The 16151-nt window shown below is 39.8% G+C and overlaps 1 protein-coding gene across 9 annotated transcripts in view; it reads left to right on the top strand.

Moving 5' to 3' along the window:
* ATF7IP (activating transcription factor 7 interacting protein) overlaps positions 1–16151 on the top strand; it is a 109738-nt gene that overhangs the window by 17898 nt on the left and 75689 nt on the right. Inside the window, exon 1 of one of the 9 annotated variants that reach the window (XM_063322594.1) lies at positions 1911–2370. The exons of the other annotated variants lie outside the window; for them this stretch is intronic. The gene's annotated coding sequence lies outside the window, so the exon portion shown is untranslated. Of the gene's footprint in view, positions 1–1910; positions 2371–16151 lie in introns of those variants that run through there. 9 annotated transcript variants of the gene reach the window in all.

The following is a 16151-nucleotide window of genomic DNA, read 5'->3' as shown; positions in this document are numbered from 1 at the left end:
CTGTGGAGCTGGGCGGGGGGGGGGCAGCTGTATGTGGGAAACACAGGGGTGGTTTTGGTTTGCTTTTTTTAAAGCAGCATTGGTGCCCTTTATTTTTAAGCTCAGAGGCTGTTCGCCTGATGATTCGTTCTGCAAATGACAACAGCATCACTGAAAGATGTATTCTGCACAGCACTTAAACGTGCTAACGTACACAAATCTGTCTGAAAGATAAAGGACACACGTGCCATAAAAGAAGTGCAAACTAGATCACTTATACAGTTAATGGCTGTCATTTTAATGTGACAGGCATTCTGGAAAAATTATTATTTTTCCCTTACACATCACTTTAGGCTTTTGGATGCAACAGCTGAGCATGAATTGTAACAACCAGTGAAGAGTAATTTGCATTACTAAATACTTTTCAGACACAAAATTGGTATCTTTTTGGCATTACAGATGAGCAAATTGTGTTACGCTCAAATAACCTAGAACCAGCCATACAGCAAATTACGCTCACAGTGGAAAAGGGGAAACGTAAAGTAATTTGACTATATATAGCCTTGACACTGATGGCATTCTAAAGAGGAACAATGCAGAGAACTAGAAGAGGCCCGTGGTGCAAAGCAGGCTCTTCTGATCCGGAGGCGCTCTGCCTTTGCCCTGCTGGAACCGAGAAGCATCATTGCTGCCTCCATTTTCCTTTTCCACGAAACGGTGCCAGGCTGCAACTACAGCAGTGTTGCTGGATGTGTGGCTAGCCAGACATTACTGTGGGTTTAACTTTATTTTATCTAGGATTTCAGAAATTCGTTTTTATAGTCAGTATAATAAATGGTATGTTTTATTTGCATTGAGTTGGTTGATGCTGTAAGAGTTTCTTGTAAGGCAGCAAATGAGAGGGAAAAGGTATTGGCGAATGATTAGGTGCACACTTAACAGTAAGCAAAGCCTGTCTTTCCTCCCCCCCCCCCCCCAAAAAAAAAGTACAGTGACTTTTAGAATACGCATTTGTAAAATATAATTCATTTATTAATTTAATTGGGCTTTGACTGGAAGGAAAAAGGTAAGGATTAAGAAATTAACTATTTGAGCTCAGAGGGAGGCTGAAAGCTCAGCTTCTGCCTCTACCTGTCACTGTACCTTTTAGGTACTTGAAAAGGTAAGTGTCCCTAGCTCTGCATGCCGAGTCTTTTTTTTTTCATCTAATGATGAAAAATTAAGCGTGAAGTGGAATCAGCAAATTAAATGGCCAGCCACGTTACCTGTCAGCATTAGCTTAAAAATGGAACTGCCCTACTTAGAGCTGATGCTTATTTGTCATTGCTAGGCTGCAAAATATTGGAAATCCCAGTTTAAGAAAAGCTGGTCGCTGAGCGTATCCATGTGTTGGATGTTATTTACTACGGCGCGCTCGCCAGAACCGCTGTGAGCAGCGCAGCCCGTGGCGTCCTACAAGGAACAGCCTTCGAGGTGAAATGCCTTGTGCGGAGGCTGCCGTCGGCTTCCGCTGGTGTAAACAGCCAGAGCAGCGCTTGGCTTCTGACGCGGCTCTGGATCATTAGCAAGCAAATAACGAGACGAGCCGTTCTAGAACCCGCCGTGGTCCCTGGGGGCGGGGGGGGCGTTGCTCAGCGATGCCCCGCTCCGGCTCGCCCCTGAAGGAGGCCCCTCTATGTAAATTTTCACTGGCGCCGGCGAGCGGTAACTGCAGCCTGGCCGCGCGCCGGCCGCAGCTAACACGTGTCATGGACTTCTCCCCTGCGCGGATTGCAGGAGCACTCGGGTTTCCGGACCGAAAGAGCCGGACTGATGAATGCGAAAAGATGTTCAGAGGAACCTAGGTGTAGTTAGATTGCTAGTAAGTGAAACTACTGAGGAAATTTCAGCTTTCTTCTTTTTTTTTTTTTTTTTTTTTTTTTTAGCGTGCTGTCTTGCGCTGTGCTGTAATAAATTTCTGCTTGTTGGTACTACCGTGTGGTATGTGGGAGGTACTTCACTGCACATAGTTGCTGCAGTGCTAATAGTTGGCGGCACAGAAGGCAGCACAAAGAGCCCGGCTGGAGGCACTTGCAGTTGCAAGGTTGCCTCGGAGGCTGTGGCAGGGTCGGTTGCGCTCCCCACACCTTCAGCCGCTTGCCTGGAGCATTAGGAGTTCCAGCAGGCTTTGACGCACAGATGTAGGCTGGGAGCTGAGAGGTACCACTGCATAGATCAGGCCGGCTTAAAAAGGGTAGTACTCGTGCTGCTATGTAAACAAAACAAGATCTTAGTGTCAAGATGGCCGACCTGGAAGTCTACTTGTAGCTGGTGATACTTATGCAAATGAGCTAATGTCAGTGGTTTACTCAGAGGAGGAAGCACATTTTGCACGTGCCACCGCCTCGCCAGGTAAGAGGAGCAACTGGGTTTCTGCATTAATCTTTTAGAGGCCTTTGAAGTTATTTTTTCCACTTAGGTTGCCCATCCCCCACTTTGGCATAGTGCCACGGATTAAATTTAAATATAAGAGGCGTTTTCTGGGAAGCCCGGAAGTCATCTGTTCTTGCTGTAATTATTTTGGGGTTGCTGTTGTGAAGGGGAATTAGCAATTATTGTCTAATGTTTGCTTAAGTAAAACTGGAGACTTGAAAAAAAAAAAATCAGAAATTTGAGTATGTAGTTTTTGCTGCTAATGTTGCTGGTTTTGTTTGGTTCAAACCTTTACTGTTTTGCTGCTGTGTTATTTTTGTCTCCGTGGTGACACCAGTTGATGCACGTGGAGGTTTAGCAATACTGTGAGCTTAACCCTGAAAAGGGTGCAGAATTAAGGAATCCACAGTGGTGGGCTTTTGGCTCCTTGGTATTACGAAGAAACTTCATTATCCTGGTTGTAGTTTCAATTATCTTCTTTTTGAGATGGCAAAGCTGTTAAAAGTACAGGACACTGAACTGTTACGCATGTGTGCTTTAGCATAAATGCATGTTCTCAAGTGCAAATTTTAAAAAGGTGGATTTGTAAATAGGGAAACGGATCAGAACATGAGACTTATCTGCTCTCCCCCCTCAGAAGCCAAGAAGCTTGACTTAGAGGAGAAAACTTTAAGAAAATGACGGTATTGCTAATTACATAATATACTGTATTGTGGTTATGCATGCAGTGCATGGAATTACTGCATGGAGTAGACGTGCTAGTTCTGCAGAAATGTATTTGCATTGTTTTTATTTTACAAGGCAAAAAAGTTGTGACAGGGTGGGAGACTGGAAAGAAGAGATGGTAAAAGAAAATGGCTGGATGGGGGACGTGTCTTCGCTAGAGAAAAGAGATAATTGGAGATGCATGAACAGACCAAGGAAAACATGGTTGCTTTAAGGTAGACGGCAGCTCAAGATAGGAATGTGGAACTGGCAGTAGATGGGCCTCGTCCAGTTGAAGGAAAAATGAGATTAATTGAAGAGAATAAAACTAAAAAGGTGGAAGGGCAAAGTAGGCAGGTAGATTATTTGAGTTTAAAATGGCAGTGATAGGGACTAAAAGTATTGGAGCCATTCTGAAACAGACTGTGGGAATTAAGGCCAGTAAATGTGCTGCGAAGGAGAACTATGACTGGTTGATATTGAGGAGGGGGGAATTTAATGATCATAGGGAAAGGTAATACTTCTGCATTGATATGGCAGAGTAAAATGGTGCATGCCGACTGCTTGGGCCAAGTGAATCTCTTTTGTAGGTATCTCATTTGTTTTGAAACCATTGATAACTTAAGATTTGATACAGGAGACAGTTTTTTTCATCACTTACAAGTCTGGTTATATGCATGTCCAGATTAAAAACAAAACCAAAATGGTGTGTGTGAGAAAGTATGTAAATAGGTATGTGGTAGATTTTGCCAAGTAAATTACATTAGAAATTGCAGTTAACAACTATAAAGGTTGCCCATAAAGGGCAAATTATGTTAAAATCAGTCTTGCTTTCATTGTAAAGTGAAGGAAGCAATTCGGGGCCACTCCCTCCTTTTCTGTAAAGTGTAAGTGCAAGGGTGGCCGAGGAGAAATGGCATTGAGCGTGGTGTGGAAAATGTGGAAGACTGTTTAAAAGTTACAAACGTTTCTAATGGAAAACCATGACTAGTAAAGCAAAGGATAACAAAGGTGAGATTGTTAGAAACTGAGAAATAATTCTAACAGTAACGTAGGTGACGATAACATGATTTGTAGTGAAAGAGAAAAAGCAGAAGATTACAGTAAATATTTCTTTGGGTTTTTTAGATAAAAATGAGATTACATTACAATATTTCACAGGCAACTTAAATACTTAAAGTCTAGAAGTTACAAGGAGGACACTAAAGAGTCCATGATAGATATTTCTTAACAAAGGCTGTAAGCAGGTCTTTGTAATCTGCACCCAGGAGTTCTAAAAGAATTGGCTGAGAATATTTTTTTTCTGAGGTGTCCCTCCCAGTAACACAAAACACAATGGAAATTCCAGAAGACCTTGAAGGCTTCTTATTTAAAAAGGTCAAGCAGGATGACCTAAATAACTATTTAGCCTCACATCAACGCTGGGGAAAAATAATGGAGGGACAGCTGAGGGGTTCAGTAAACGCAAAAGAATATTATTGGAATTAATGCTGAGGTGGTTTGATTGGAAAAAAAAAAAATTATTTAAAAAAGTAACCTAACATAATTTGTTTTAGAAAAAGGTTCCTTGGTGTAAATATCCAACATGTATAATGCAATTATGCCTTGATACAGTCTTTTTCTTAAAAAAACAAACAACTTTTTTTTTTTTTTTTTTCTTTCTCTCCCCACCCCTCCTTTTTAAAGCTTTTGAAGGGGAGAGGGATAGGAAGCATGTTCCAAGTAAAGTTTGTTTTCAGTTGGTGTTGTAAAGCAGTTACTGTTGTTAACTTGTAAAGCACGGAAAGGTTGACTCTTACCATCATCTGGATCATTTGTTTAGCAGGACTCACTCAAACAGTCTCCTGTTGCACAGCAAAATCTGAAGTTGTACATTTAGAAACCATCTGTTATAGAACATACTTGCTTAACAGGAGACCCTACCCTGGAATAAAGCAGGGATCATAGAGATCAAAAAAGTGACCTAAAGTTGCAAATAGAAAGTTAATGTGGAAGGGCTGAAATTCTGTTGAATACAGAGAAGGAGTAAGGAAGTCATACACTTTATTAGTCTGCCTTGGTTATACTGGTGATGTGAATTCTGCATCAATACAGGTTTGAGTCCTGTTGTCCATGGGTTTGGGGTGTTTTTTAGGAAATTAGGAAGGATCCTGTGAAAAGGCACAAAAATTACTCTGTCTTAAGGACACAAAATCATAAAATAATTTAAAAGTTAAACCAATAGTGTAGGTTGGAAGGAACCTCTGGAGGTCATCTAGTTTGACATCTTCAAAAAAGGCTAACTTTGAAATTAGACCCATTTGCTCCAGTGTTTGTCAGGGTGAGGTTTTAAAATTGGCAAAGGTGGAGGTTCCATAGCCACCTGTACAAGCTGCTTCAGTGTTTGACCACCCTTGTGGTGAAGAACTGTTCTCTGTATCTGTCTGGAATTTCTCTTGGTGCAAGCTGTACATGTTTCCTCTTGTCAGTGTACTGTGCATTTCTGAAAACCATCTGGCTTTGTCTTATCTGCGAATGCCGATTAGGTTGTTGAAGAGAGTAATTTGTTCTCCTCCTTTAGCTATCTTATTCTTCACGCTACACAAATTCAGCTCACTAGTCTCATCTCATCTGTCATGTTGTCCAGCCCTCAGCCATCTTCATGGCTCCACCGGACTTGCTTATCAATATCTCTTTCGCATTTGGGGTCCCAAAAGCAGATGTACCATATTTCAGATGAGCTTCACAGGTGCAAAGCAGAGTGTAATAATAATTTCCTTTGATCTGCAGGCTATGTTTTTACTTTTGCATCCCAGTCTTGAGTTTTAAAAGAAAGAATTCGTATAAAGCAGTAATTCCACTGAATATGTTCCTTTGGAAAGCAAGAACTACTACTAAAATAGGCTTTCCAGTCCAGAGGGGGGGAGGAGGAAGTAATGGGAAGCTGGAGGTAGACCAAATAATACTTAAAAATGGTACCTTTTTTTTTTAAATTATGCCGTGAGTGAGTAAAGGAAGCAGTGAATTTTCTTTCTTTGTGTTTGTGTTTTGTCTCTTTCCAGAAAGACATCTAATCTTGATTTGAAGACAGGCTTAAAAGAATGGCCAACCTATGGCACTTAGACGGCATATGGATTTGGAACAGCTGACATGTGACTTGCCCGCTATGCCAGCTCTGCAGCTGGGTTACATGGCATAATGTTGGCATGAAGTCTTCTATGAAATCTAAATTTCTGGTTGTTGCATACAGTTACCTAGTAGGGACTGTGACAACCTTTATCACTAGTTTGACTCCGATCCGGTTACACATTTAGCCAAACTGTGCCTGGCCTTATACTGGTGTGGTGAGACCCCACAAAAGTTATCTAGATCTTCTGCCCAAGAATAATTTCTGGACCATCTCATCTCATGGCACTTAGCCAGATCAGATGTTTAGATGATGAGGTCAAGAAAGTTAGCCAGCTTTGCATTAGCCAAGTTTTTGGTTTCAACAAATGGATGGATAAGGACGTTTAATGGTCTGATGAGAATAGAAGTGGTTCTTTTTGTTGTCATGCTTTATAATGTCTTCCTTAACTCTAGCAGTTTGGTGTTTTTCACCAGACATGTTATTGTTTCATCCCACCCCCTCCCTTCTGCAAGGACAGTGGGCAAGGCTTAATCTCTGTGCAGCAGAACTTGTAACTGTTGAATGAAAACCTTTATGGTTCAAGAAAAGTAAAATACCTAATAATATTCAGTCATCCTAGTGGTGTGTGGTCAGTGACCTTATCTTCTTTTTATTTACAATTTTATTTCTCTTTTATTGTGGGTCTCTTTCTTCATTTATGGTCAGACTTGCCCTAAAATTTCACCTTATGGGATGTTTTCCTTTTGCACTTAAATCTGCTTTGTTTGGTTTGTTCTGATTGTTTTTTGTTTTGTTTTTTTTTCCAATCAAAGAGGATAATATTTATAGCTGGGAAAAGTATGACTCTTATACTGCCTTGTTTTAGAACTTAAATGACATGATCAGTCAAAAGCATATAGCTAGCAGTTGTGGCATAGGTGTGCACTCTGTGTGTTGAGGTGAGGGGGGAAGAGGTCCATGGTGTTCTCCATCAGCAGCCTCATAGAGGGAGGGGTGAAGCCTTGTTTAGCTATTCTAAATAGATCCGAACTCTACTTAGGAAAGATCAGCTAATCTATGCTGCAAACAATGAATATATTACCTTTACTGAAAATAGTTATGAAGTTTTCTAGCTTTGGTTAAGGTAGAGCATCAGCAACTTCCAGTGCATGCAGTTGGTTTCATTATGGGGCCAGGAAGGCAAAATTACGAAGCTGTATCACGCCTGGATTTGCTATCACAAGATGTGATGGAAAGAGAATTCTGAACATGCTGGAGCCCAGGATTTTGTGCTGACTGTCCTAATGGCGTCTATGACATGTTTGACAGCTGCAGGGAGAATGAAACTAATGTCTCATAAGCTAGTTCTCAAAGTGAGAAAGCTTTAGAATTGCATCTGCCTTCTTTTATTGGCTAGGATAAATGGAGTATCATGCATGCCAGCACAAGAGCTGCATGTGTGTTCCAGGAAGTGTTGCTGACAGTATAAGGCAAATTTTGTAAATAACTTGCATTCTCCAGACTAGGAAATTATCAGCCAACTCAATAATGGAGGAGAGGCATTACAAAACCAAGTGCAAGACTGTTCATTTGGCGCAGAAAATCCAGCTGTCATAGAACCATCAAAGTTAAAATGTTAAAACCTAACTTCCATGCCACTTAAAGTAGATGGTGCAGGCTCTCAGTTGGTTTGGACATGCCATGATTATTTCTAACCTAGTATGGGAGGTTAGAAAGCCTCCCCCTCCAGGGGAAGGCTTTGGTTTCGTCTTCTAAAGAGAAGTGATTGTTTCTAACAAAGAACTATCGTTCATTTAATAAGGATGTTGGAACAACAGCCTACAGAATAATGAAAGTAGTTTAGTGAATGCAAACCTGATAAAAGACGGGCTGATACTTGAGCTGGGAAAAGCTAACATTACTTATCCCTTAATAGCTACAGTGCTGTATGCTTGTATGCAAAATCTGATCAGTTTTTAATCTTTAAGCACAGTTATTGTTGTTTTTTTAAAATCTCAAGTCTGTTAATGAAAGCAGCATGTATCCCTGACTTACTAGTCCCTGTTTGCTGCTGACTTTCCCTAGAGGAAGATGGAAACACTTTGGTGATCGGTATTCTAGTTACGGTAAAATGGAAAAGAAACTTTTCTTTGCGGCAAACAGCTGTGGTAATTAACTATTCTGATCAAATGCAGCACATGTAGTAGTGAAAGTTGTTGATGGGATCTTTTTTTCACACATTGAAGGATTGCTGTGATACTGCTGTAGCTTCTGCATCATTTGGGAAGGCCATCGTACTGTTGGCAGCAGCCTTCTGTTTGAGAATTGTGCACTTTGAAAACAAGATGGAAATTCTCAGCATTTGTTGTCTATTAAAAAAATACATGTTAGCACCTGTGCTCAAACTTCTATCTTCAATTGGTTCTGAGTAATAAAGTCAGCTTTCAATTTTCTGAGTTTTGGGAAGAAACCATTTGGGTGTCCAGCATCACCGTCATGATTGTCAAGAAGGCTGGTCCAGGCAAAGCACCTGTGCAGGTACTGAAGTCAGGGAGCACTGTGAACCTCAGTCAATACTGTGAACCTGAGCCCTATGTTAGGATGTGGAGCCTAGTGCTTTGAAACTTTAGCATAAGTGAACTAGGTCCACTGAAAAACACAACAATCAAATGTAATCCTAAAATTTTAGGTTATCTCTAACATGAAAGGCCAAATGAGTAAAACAGCAGCATCTACTTCCCAGACCTCTTTTGCGTTATGCTGTGCCATATGACTAATTGCTTATATGCAAATGTATTGTGGTCTGGATATAATGTCAAGAAATTTTGCTAAACTCTTGTATCTGGGTGCCCATTGTGGAAGTGAGAACGTTTCTGTGGACACCAAACTAAGCAGATACTCTCTAAGCTTTATAGCTTGCTCAAAGAATTGCTTCTTGGTTTGCAATAGTTGAAGTTCCAAGGAACAGAGAGCGGTTTTGATATAAAGCTCTTCTGAGTTATCACCGCCGAAATTAGATGACACAAAACTGTAGTGGTGGTGTTTCTCATTCATGTAATATGAAATTTGCCTATGAGAATCCATGTTTGTTATTAGTTGTTTTCCCTGCAAAACATCACCATCTCTGCTTTCATTTTTTGACTTTTCCAGCAGTCTTAAAGGAAGACAGAGGTTACTGATAGAGCTGGGATGGCTTAGTTTGGGACAGCTGGTGTATTCATTGTTGTTCAGCTGCACAGATCTTTACTTGTTTCACAGCTTTCTACATTTTTCTGGTTTGTAGTGACACTTCAACATAAATCTTTTGCCAGTTTTGTATGTCATTAAATACCTCGTAATGTTGATCAGCTCAGACATCTTTGTGACAGTAAAATTGCCCTCATGAACCAAAAGCGTGTTTTGGGTTTTCCCTAAACTTATGTGCTGTTTGAGCTTGGGGGAAGGGAGGTACACAGCTCTGTGTACAGGGAAGAAGAAATTGAATTCAGAGTTTTGAATATGTAGTCATACGTGATGGAAAATGCATCTAGACAGTGTAGCTTAAGGAACTTCACATATAGGTAGACACACACCACCACCTGCCCTGACACGTTCATCATCTGGTGATAAAGTACATATGCCACTGATAGCTGTGGCTTGAGTAGATTGAAAATGAGATGGAAAAAAATCTAAGCTACGCTTTTAGCATTTTCCATCAACATTGCTTAAGGAGCTGTTGTAACTTCCTGGTTCTAGCTGCTTGTTCCTAGCCTTTGCCATCCTGTTCGTTATCTTGGCACAGCAAGGAGCTGGATCAGAAAACTGATCTGAAAGGCGGGGAGAGGGGGGAGGCTGGTTCAATGGCTCACTGTACTGTGTTTTACAAACTGTTCTGCCAACACAGTAGAAGTGGCATAGGGTGGCAATCAGGGGCTGAGGAATATGGGTGTACGATAGAACAGAACAGAACTTTTGATGGTTTCGGGGAAGGACCATATTTTACAAGGACAGAGAAAATTGAAGAATTCTTTGTTTCCAAGAGTGTTATGTATTTTTTGTGTGTTAAAGTTTTGCTTTTTGTTTGGAGGGGGTTGTAGTCTGATCTCTCGTATTGAATCTGGAAACTAGTCTTATTTTGTTGGCTTTACAGAAAGCTATGTCTATGTAGAATATGAGAAAAATCTACAAAATGTGTGGAAGTTGTGGTGTAATGTGAGGTGGTTCTTTCTCACACTGTCATTTAGTCTTGCTGAATAAACACCCTTCTATTTTCAAGTCTTACTTCTGTTGAAATGCTTTCTGCCTTAGGTCTGTCTTCCTTTTCGTTTCCTTAGCTTCCTCTAATACAATGCAGAACATGGAGAAAACCACAGAGAACCAAACTAGATTTTTGTCTTTTCTTAAATTTGAGCATGTAGACAATCCTTCTTGTTTTCTTTTTCTTGGAGAAGTCCCCAGTCCTCTAAAGGGTTCAGACTGGAGCAGGATTTTTTTTCAACCTCTTTAAGGAAGATATTCCAAGAAGTGCTGGCAAGGCACTCTGTTGTAAAACCTTTCCTGATTGAGAGATGTGACTCTCCCTTGCTTGGATAAAAGTGGAAAGAAAGAGGAACCTGGACTGACTGAAACACTCAGCTTTTCTGAAGCTACTGTGGCAGTAAGGCATTGGCCAACAGGATTCTGAGAGTAAGAGGCTCTAAAGCTCATTACTCACTCTTTCTATCAGCCTTCATCATCTTTGCACAGTTTCAAAGTGAACCAGAGCTGCGTCATGCCAGCAGTGTCAGCCCAGTTGCGTCTCAGTCAGTTGAGAAAGAACTCTGATGGCTAGTTTTGGGTCTCATGGTTTAGAATCTGGTACTCCGGTCGTAGGCTGAACACACTCCGACTGTAACAAAGGATCTCCACTGAACAAAGCAGAGGTGTCTAGGACTCCCCTTCTGAATTCAGTATTTCAAACATGCGTAAGCCTTCAAGTTAAAAAGACTGCTTGAAAGAATAAACCCAGAGTCCTGCCATCAGAGGACTCCTATCTCAAATTCTGCTCTACATGATAAAAAGAATCGAGAAGGACTATATTTGGATCTTGCTGTGACGCAAAACATACGCAGCCGCAGGAAAAAGGATACGCACTGGATTATTCCTTTCTTTAACTACTCTGAGATGGAGAGTGAGAAAATCCATCAAAGCCTGATTGACAAACGCAATGAGAATAACAGCAAAGGAAGCAGTTTTCTGTCATTATCATGTGAGGATTTTGTTAAAACTTGCTAAGCAGAATCTGTTTCTCTCTATTAGCATTTTGGAGGGACTATCCTAATACTGTCCATGAGAAGGCATGGCTTTCTCCAGTTCTGATGTACTTCTAGGGAGAAAGATTTGGCAGGACAGGGTATATTGTCCCTGTCAAACTATTCAGTATTTAAAAAAAAAACCAAAACAACTTTGATAAGGAAATCGCTATAAAAGAGGAAAAGCATACTATTAATCTAATCTGAGGTAGAATTATTATCGAGTATCATTCTTCTTAGAATAAAAAAACTTCATGTTTGGGATGAAGGCTTCTTCCTGGTAAAACTGAAAGACTGCTAGGCATTATAATTATACTGTTCATTCAAAATAAGATTCTTTATCCCTCCATAAGATGAATGTGCTGATATAGAAAGAAGACCTATTGCCAAACTACCTCGTAAGCAGACTAAATTTTTTTTTCCTTTTTTCAAGGCTTACCTGTGACTTAAGCTATTGTAGCTATACTTATGGTTATAACCACTTAACTTGTTGGACCAATACTAGCGTAGATAGTAATCCAGCATCTGTTAAAAGGTGGGGAAAAACTGTTCATCTAGGCTCAATGCTGGGAAAGAATTCTTGGATTCTGTGTTTATAGTCAACTCAATTTAATACCAGTTCATTGCCATTATGGTACCTCAAGGTCTTGCCATTTGAGGAAAAATACTATGAGCATTTTAGGAGGTTGACAGTATTGCTGGTTAACATGTTAATGTCGTCCTTTTGGATGGCTTCTTTTTGAAGTCTTCTTTTTGGATGGCAGCGTCACAGCTATAAAGCAGAGTGTTCAGTTAACAGTTTTCTCATAGATGAGCGTGGGGGGTGTCTTTTAACACTGTCCCAGCACATTTAGTCTTGAATACTCACAGAAGACTTCACAGAAATTTCTTTTATTTCAAGGGAGAAAATAGAACTTATAGCAAACATTTGCCCTCTCAAAGCAAGTAGTTTTTTAAAAGTGCCCCTTCAAGGATCAATAGTTTCTTGTGCAGACAGTTTTCACTGGAGCAGTACAAGATTTTTAAAGAAGCTAGTAACGGCTTCCAAAGAAAATGGATTAGAAGGATTCTCAGGAGGCTCTCCAGTTTAACAGCTTCTGCTACTCTTTCCTCAGTGTTCTATTATTTAGAGAAAATCTTCCCCAAGAAGATCACATGATTACAAATGAATATGACCTGATTAATATTCACCTTTTGGGTACATAAATAGGATAATTTTACAATCACAAATGCAAACTTGGAGAGAGATGGTCACACATACAGAATCATCAGGAGAGTCTAGAGTAGCTCTGCAAAATGATAAGGAAACAGCTAAGCTATGTTATGTGCCAGCACATGAAGAAAGGTAATATATTGATGTCTTCACTCATTCAAAGAGAAATTTAGCCTTTGATTTTTGGGATAATGTGAAACTGCAGTACTTTCTTTACACGAAGCAAGCAAACAAGCATTGTGGCTTGCTGGTTCACCAGGCAAAAGTCAGCCTGCGGAGGAGCTATGTTCAGAATATTCCTTTTGATGTTAAAGGTTTCTGAGTAGAAACTTTCTGGAAATCAAGCTATTACAGCTAAACTTGTATCATCAAAATTTAAGACAGCTTTCCTTTGAGGCTGTTATACCATTTATCAGTGGAGGCATTCCTGAGTATAATTCATACTGTCTGCTTCTGGCATCTAACTCTGGGTGGCATTTAGGAAGCTTTGTAGAGAAGAAAAATGAAGTTCATTGTAGGTGATCACTTTGGCTGAGTGACTCTATGCAGATGCATTTTTCTCCATATAATTTTCTATGGATTTTGGGAAGGGAAGCAGCCTAAAATAGCTGTATAAATTCTTCACATACTTCCACCTTTGCGATGATGGTGTTCCTGGATTGTTGCTTCATCAACTGCTTTTCTCCCTCCCACAATGGTAAAATTAAGGATGTTTTTTGTAGAGCTATTATGAGCTCTTCAGACTTCAGTTTGGAGAAGTCTTTTACAGACCAAGTATTAACCGCTACTTATAGTGCTGGCAGTATCTCTATAACCTGCCCATTGTTTTTTAGGTACAGGCTCAAAAACTTTTCCTGGATTGTTCTGGCAAAATCATTGCCAAATAATACATCGGTTAAGCTAAACTTGCAGCTTCATTTTTTTGGTGTTGCATACTACTGTGAATACTAGTTTGGTATTTTATGCAGACTGTCAATGCTTCATGAATTTGTAATGTCTTGTTTTCTTCATTTTTAAAGATTTGCAGTAGAAAGCAAAACAATGATCTCGTTGCTGGAAGAAGTGTGTTTTGCTTTTTTTACTTACATCCTTTCCACTTGGGAATGCAACACTGGCATTGGAGGTGGCTCTAGACCTGTTCTTTTTGAGCAGGAGGCGGCATGTGTCATAGGAGGTTTGTATCTCTAGATATGTTTCTCTGGTTCACTAGGCTAGTATCTATGATCTCAACCAGTCAGTATCAACGAAACGTTGCTGGCTCATTTACGTCCATAAGCTCACTGCCAGCTAGCATGCAGAGCTGATGGTGTTGAGTGGCTGCAGACTGGGACTTAGAGCTGTCTTTGAAAAGAATTCCACAGGGAAAAAAAGAAAAAGAAACCTATCATCCTAGAGGTGAAGTTTAAAGCCAGTAGTGTCTTTTAGAGTGTTTTTTTTGTGCATCCTTCATAATTGCAAGCATCATTGGGTTCATTAATGAAGAGCCTCTTAACTCAAGATATAAAAAATACTTCTGGAAATGTAAGTTGATCTCATTTGAGGCCTTCAGCTCCTTATTCTAAAAGCCAGAAGTCTTAATTTATCAGGTGGAACATCTCTGCAGTCTTCCTTTTATTGTGTCCTCTAAGAAACCTAGACAGAGAGAACCTGCAGCCTACTACATTCAAGAGGACATTTTGCATATAACTTTTTTCAGCTTGCTTCTTCAAGGACCTTTCTCTAGGATATTGAGGAAACACAAAGATGGAGTCTATGGAGTCTTTCTTGGTCATGGAGCAGAGATGCCCTCAGACTACAGATTTTAATTATTTTTTTTTTTTTTTGTTTAGAAGTCCACACTCCTTTGTAATATTAACAATAAGCTGTAATTCACAGAAAAATCAGATTCCTAGTACTATAGTGTTTTTCTACAGGTATAGCTATTGACATATGGTCATCCCACAACACAAAAGATAAATGCAAGCTATTTAGCAGCTAGAGCACCTTGTTCATAGAGACTGGTGATTGAAAGGTTAATACAAGTGACAACACCTTTGTAAGTAACCAGCTTGCTTTGAATAATTTTAATGATCTTCATGGTTTACTGATCACAGAAATCCAGTCTTCAAAGGGACCTGTGTCAATATGAGTTTGCAAGAAAAATGATTAACCAAAGGGAAGCTTTTTTAATAAAGAGATACTGCCAAAAATACACTTACGATTTATTGAACTTAATCATGCAGCTGGATGAAGCAATATGCCAGACTTCAGAAGTCCATGGCAGAAGTACCTCTACGCAAAAATTCTTTAGAGTAGTATCTAGATCAGAGACAGTGTTAGAATGTCAGCTGCAAGCATCCCATCAAACCCTCTCTTGTCAAATGGGTGAAAAAATAATGCATGCAACATATTTTCCATAGTTTGGATATCCATAGTTTGGTATCCATATCCATACCCTTATCAACACATTTGGGAGGGATACCTCGAGCTGGGGATGGGCAATCTAGCTATATCATCTTTTAAAGTCATGGTATTTCTTCTTCTCTAAAGATGCTTAAGAATGTTTTTGGGAAACAAGGCCATCTAATTGGTCTGGCCAGGCAATTCTACCTTCCCATACTGACGGTGTAACAGCAGTGGGTTTTATATATTCATAGAAAGGGAAGAACCAAGTCCGTGTTCTTGCAGAGAGCTGTTAGGTCTGGATTTTGAAGCAAGGTGGTATTCTCAGACTGGTATTTTCAGGGGCGAATGTCTCTAAAACATATCCTTTCTTGAAGAGTACAGTTCACATGTGCCTCTCAATACAGAAGATCCCGAAACAAAAGAAAGGTCGTAATAGTCTTAAAACTGGCCATGCAGTTTCTGTACACACAGACTTCTTGGTTCATTCTCAGTGTCTGTCTTGTTGATGTGGTCTGGTAGCGTATGCCCCAGAAGGGTCTACTGTAAGTCCTGAACTAGATTTAACTTAAGTAAAAATGGAAACCCTCTTTTTCTGCAGTGTTTCCTTTGTCAGTCTGATACTGCTCTGAAATCTTATATGACTTTCATTTTTGATACTGACACAAAACTCTCTAGTTAACTCCTTTTTATGAAGGTTCATATTGCAAGGTGAGAAAGTGCAATAGCTGGATTGCTTGTAGATAATTTTTGATTTTACTCTGTATCCGTGAGACATCTGTGTAATGTTAGTCAGGTTTGTCATCTCCTGTTTCCAATGCTTAACTAAGCACTTGCATTTTTCTCTGATCAGCTTAAGGCTATGAAGAGCTGTTGCCTGAAGCACATGTATGATTCCACTTATTTAGTATTTCATAAAAATATAGCTATTTACAGTTCTCATCCCAAGAGGCTACACCTAATTATTAGAATTTTATCCTCTCGTCTCTTTCTTCCTCAATCCTTACTCAACCCAAAGGGAAATGTTATGACATACAGTTCATGTAACAGAACACTTACTACAGGACAATCAGGAATACTTCTTAATGCTTAAATGCTACTT

The sequence above is a fragment of the Chroicocephalus ridibundus genome, chromosome 1 (genome assembly GCF_963924245.1).
Source record: "Chroicocephalus ridibundus chromosome 1, bChrRid1.1, whole genome shotgun sequence".
Lineage (NCBI taxonomy): Eukaryota > Metazoa > Chordata > Aves > Charadriiformes > Laridae > Chroicocephalus > Chroicocephalus ridibundus.
The sequence above is the reverse complement of the archived record's forward strand: the minus strand, read 5'-3'. Positions and strand labels throughout refer to the sequence as shown.